Source organism: Acomys russatus, chromosome 18, assembly GCF_903995435.1.
Source record: "Acomys russatus chromosome 18, mAcoRus1.1, whole genome shotgun sequence".
In the NCBI taxonomy this organism is placed as follows: Eukaryota; Metazoa; Chordata; class Mammalia; order Rodentia; family Muridae; genus Acomys; species Acomys russatus.
In genome coordinates, this window is record NC_067154.1 from 6,455,955 (window position 1) to 6,461,771 (window position 5,817).

The window sequence follows — 5,817 nt, forward strand, 5'->3', positions numbered from 1 at the left end:
TTTGGGGCGTTTCTCTTTGGCATGCACATGGCCCTCTGGACTTTCCTGAACACAGATTGCTCTGAAAGCTGTCTTACCTTGTCAGGGAATTTGTCCCAGCTTTCTACCTAAGCCTTTCTCCTCAGGTCTTAGGTCTAGTATACATTTGACTACATGTCCCAAACATGAACAGGGGAATTGGTTTTTCATCTCCCCCATTTCTTTAATTTTTAAATTATAATTTATTCATAATACATCCTGTTATTTCCTCACTTATATCTTCCCCTTCCCATCCTCCCTCCCTCTTCTGCTCTATCCCCTTTCCCTAGACCCCTGGCTGGGGGAGGGGCAGCCCTGCTCCACAGCCTATCAGGTTAGGATTAGGGTTAAGTTTTTCTCATGGCAGTTCTGTTTTCAGCCTGTTCTGGGTCAGTAGAGTCAGAGACGAGAACCTGGGATCAATTTTTCAGATAGTCTTTAAGTTAAAATGAGACACTGGCAAAAAGTTGTGGATTGAAAACTATGCTATGGTGTGGGGAGATGGATCCATTGGTTAACTGGTGCCATGCAATCCTAAGGACCTCAGTTCAGATGCCAGCGCCCACAGAACAAGCCAAGCATAGTGGTACATATCTGTATTTCCAATATTGGTGTGGCAGAGATGGGAGGATCACTGCAGTGCAAAGACCAGCTAGATGGTATAGCCAAATGGGTGAGCCAGGTTCTGTGAGAAGACTTGTCTCAAAAAATTAAGGTAAAGAGTGACTGAAGAAGACACACCAGGTCCAACTCAAGTGCATGTGTCTACACATGTGCGTGCGTGCGCGCACACACACACACTCCCCCTCCCTCACCACTCATATACGTACATACAAGTGGATACATACACACAATATCCTGCGCCCACAAGTTTTGCTTGCTAGTTTTACTGTGATGCTACCTAACGCAATTATGGTGATGATTTTCCCATCTCATCATGTCGCCTACATTTAAGAGCTGTCATTTTACTCTCCTCTTATCTTTACTTATGTTTTAAAAGCCATACTCAGTCATTGGTATCTACAATACACAATCTTACATGGAAAATGCCTGTTTATTAGGGAGTCATATCTGAGGCTTACTTGCACATATTTTGGCAAAACAACAGTAGTAAACACACACACACACACACACACACACACACACACACACACACACACACACACACGATGTTCTCATTCACTCCTGAATGAAGAACAGCACGTAAGAGATCACTGACTGAACTGTTTTACAGTTCTTAATTTTTAAAGAATATCTGGAGAGATGCCTCAAGTCAGCAATAACCAAGTACTGGATGCTTTCCCAGGTACCTGGGTTGGGTTTTATCCCCCAGCACCCATGTGGCAGCTTACAACTGTCAGTACCTAGAGTCTCAGGGGCTCTCATGCTCTCCTCTGGCCTCCTTCGGAACTGTACACAGACTCACAGGCAGGCAAAACACGCATACAAAACACTGCTACTGCCACTACTACTATCACTACTACTATTACTAATAATAATAATAAATATAGCAATTTCAATTGAAACACAACAAAAAGCCCTCACAAACATTTCAGAGATGGTAAAATCATATTCCATATAGCAGCATTTGAATATATTCTAATTTTATTACTATTGTTTAGAAATTTAACACCAGCATCTAAGTAACAGTCCTCTGAGGCGGAGGGAGAACATGACACAAAATACTACACACTGAAGAGTACCACGCTCAGTCGGCTGCTTCTCAATGGGATCTACCAAGTCACCAGCTGACTCAAGGGAACTGGCTCCACTTAGATGACATAAATCAACTCATCACTCAGTGAACATTCCAGGCAGGAGCGAAATGTTGTGCAGACTTACAGACGCTTAGAATTTTCCCTAAGAGTATATGTGTGCGCGCGCATGCATGTGCACAACCTCACAATGTAAACACTGTTCCGTACAGCATTCTCAAGTTTCAACAAAACGTACATTTTAAACATGTGTGCCACACAGTGCAACTTTATTGTGTAAGACATGAGTGACAGTGCACTTCTATCCGGAGTCACAGTCACATACAGAGTGAATCCTAATGCTCAGCTATTGAAGAATTACATATTCTTTTCCTACAGTAGGCAAAGTGTGCAAGTACAATTATTTTCACTGTAAACCTAGCAAATCTCTAAGGACTAAGCAACAGGGTTTTAGGTACGCATGTTGGAATACCCTATTTTTCCCAAGATGTGCAATTTCAAAATGAAGCAGCCAATGCCTTAGCTTAACAGGTGTAAGAGTCATCTCTGACAAGCCACACAGTCCATCCTTGGCTTGCAGGAGGCTAAAGAGAAAGGCTCTGAAAGTGGGCTCCATGAGGACAATGCCATCCCCACAGGGAGCTCCCTGACTGTGTGCATAATCTGCATTCCCGCAGGGCCCTTCATAGTAAGTCAGATGAGGCTAGCAGTTTCCAGCACAGTCCCACAATATTGGGTTTCCTGTGGGAGAGCTGCTCAAAGGAAGAAGCTGCTGTGCACAACTGATTATGAGACAGAGTGAAAACAGAAGCAGTTTTCTTAGAAGAAATAAAAACATAGAAACTTACAGTAGAAAGGAAATTTTGCACATTGTACCACCTGCCAAGAAATACAAATGGAGAAACCAGTCTCTTCACATTTTGTTAGGATGATGAAAAACACAAAAACACTCTCCAGTAGTGACTTAAAGTCCCAGCTCTGGAGAGGGCGCTTTCTTCCTACCGACACTGCAAGGATGCAATCTTGAGCCCATGCTATAATCTGTTCCAGATGTGCCCATGACACCATCTATTGGTGAAGGCTAAAGCTTCCAGAATCAGGCTGGGGTGGTGACTATGTCAGCCCTGCCCGGTTCCTGCCCTGGAGGGGAAGTGTTCCCTGCCCCCATGCGGCTGTCACTGGCTTCAGATGGACAACAGCTCCATGCCAAATCAGATACCTCCAAGCAGCTGGGCATCTAAGAATTAGATGTGGACAAATGCTCTGACCCAGTTTTCACACCCGGAGATTAGATTCTGGTCACATCTTTCCTGTGATATGGACTTCACGTAACACAAACCAAAGCTTGACCAAATCAAAGGCTAACATCTCAGTAAACCTAACTTTTTAAAATGAAACAATGGTAAGGCCCTAGATCAGGGCCTTTTTCAAAGAATTTTTAGACTCTGGATATGGAATTTTCAGTGACCGTCTGCTACCATCTGCCCAGGTTTGTTGAAAAGATCACACTAAATTTTTCCCAGTTTAAAATACAACAGTTTAAAACACATGTTAAGACTATTAGATTTTATTATTTCTGCTTTTCTCTTCACTGCATACAATAAAAAAAAATCACTGACATCACTGTCAAGTCTTGCCAACGAGAAGTTTCAGTTTCTTAGATGATCAAGTAACTCTGGTTTTCTGACTTTCAAAAGATTACAGATTTAAACTCAAGCATCCTTGCACTGCTGACAAAGGAGGGTAAGGGATGCTGATACTGTCACAGTCTGTGGCCTACACTGTGAACCCCCACAGATGGAAGCAGAGACCGTGGGTACATGCAAACCTGAAGTGCTCCATCCTCTTCACCAGAGGTTTTAGAGCCACGGTCCTGCAAGCAACTCAGCACCACACTGAACCAGTCTCCTGAGCCAAGCTGTCGTCTGTTCACTGCAGCCAGGGGATAAGTGTTACCCGTAAGACCCCCAGCTCACAGTGATCACACGCCTGTGCCCGGTGCAGTTCTTGAGCTTCGGGATGTAGAGCTTCTGTTATTAAATGACCCCTGGAAAGTGGACTGATAGCAAGGTTTGTTTTCAAAGCTGATATTTGGATAAATGTCTATTTATAAATAAATACTAAAATGCAAGCGTGTCAAAACAGTGATGGCTGCTTTTTCACAGGAAGAGAAAAATGGCAAAGGTACTGGTGTACCAGGTATGACTCTGGATTGTACAGGCACAGCGGGAGTGCAGCAGAGCTCTCCCTGACCCAGCAAAGTAAAATCCCATGGCTCTGTGCACAGAAGCCCTAAGGTGGGTCCACAGCAGTGGAAATCGCTTTTTAAGAACCACAAAGGGAAAAAAAACCCTCCAGATGGTTTTCCTTATGGGTCCATCAGCTGAGAAATATAGGACTCCTATATGTGCAGCTGAGACAAGAGGGGGTGGGGGGAGCGCGAGAGCGCCCGCATGTTGAGCAATGGCAGAGTGACAGATACGGCTGGTGACTGAGCAGCCCCAAGAAATCCAGGCAATTTCTTCTTTGAAACTGAGATAGACAAATCACATAAATAGGCCTACAGCAAGACAGTCTTGCTTGTGCTCCACTCCTCAGTGAGCCGAGAATAGGTCCAGAGTGGAGCTGAGCTTGGAGGTGGCAGTGGGCAAAGCCACCAACAGAACTGGGACTGCTGATTGGGGACTGACCTTCTGTTACAGGTCACTGGAAGGGGAGAGGAGGCGGGGCAACTAGAGACGGAAAGCAGTGGCCACTTCCCAATGCTTCAGCAGGGCCCACAGATCCTGCTAGACTCTTTTTAAAAAATATATACATTTAATAATTTATTCCCACTCAGTGAGTCAGGCTAGCCAGGAACCCATTATATAGCTCAGGGTGGCCTCAAACTGAAAAATCCTCCTGGCCCAGCCTTCCAAGCGCTGCAATTAGAGGGGTGCCACCCTCTCTATATCCTATATTCAAACTGATGCACAATTCAAAGAGGGTCCAGGGGAAAGATTATATACAGATGAAGCTGACAAGGCTTTAAAAGTTACTCTGCAACTATTCTCTTCTAGAAATGACAGCATTTGCAACAGCAAGCAGTTAGACACCCAGAAAGCACCAAGCGCAGACATACCCAGATGCAGCACTCACAGTACAGCGCAACCACTGAACCAGTGCTTCTGACACAGCAAGGTTTCAGCCAGCTGGGTGACTTTCCTAGGTCCCCGCTCCATTGCAATCCTGTTTGCCTAAGACAGGAAGAACAAGCGGCACACAGGATGGAGTTACAAATGGCTCACACTGACATGAAGGGCTAGCTGTGGCACGAGCCAACTCTTACAATATTTAAAAGTAAAATAAGTCACACGCAGCAGATGCCAACCCGTGCAGTAAGGGCCCAGATGCCTGGCCTATGGGCGCTCTATGTGTTGTATAGTTCTAAAAGGTGAGCTCTACTCAGGCGATAGTTTCACTCACACCCATGACAGAAACATGAGATGCTAATGCAATGGTAGCAGCAGATGGAGCTGCTAGGCTCTCTATGGCACACACCTTCAGTGTCGACTTGTAAATTTACCTTTCTTAAGGAAATTATCAGAGGACCACACCTGTTGCCCTTGTACAAAGATTTATCGCAAATAACTGTCCTGATTTTCCTTCTTGACAAAACAGGCTTTGTTAGTCCAAAGTTGTTTTTAAAAAGAACGCTCATTTTATACCTGAGGGTGGAGGACAGGATGGGGTGACATGTTAAACACACAATTCTGGCTTCTCAACCATTCTTCTATATTTGAACGCAAGCCTGGCCCATGTTGTAGATGGATTCTTAACTAGTCTGGACCACTGTTTAGAGAGTGGTGACAGAGGGCAGCATAGGCCATAAGTGTCATATATTTAGTGAGGTGACAGCACCTCCTGCTCCCAAAACAAAGGGCCAAACAGGCCATATCCGTGTGTGTGAGAGCAACTTCCATCTTGCAGTGCTGAGAAGGCCTTAACAGTACAGGGATCCCATGTCTACAGCCAAGTTCAAGGCTACTGTGTACATGAACTGAAGGGCAAACAGAGGGAGAGACAGACTCAGGCCTAGACAGGT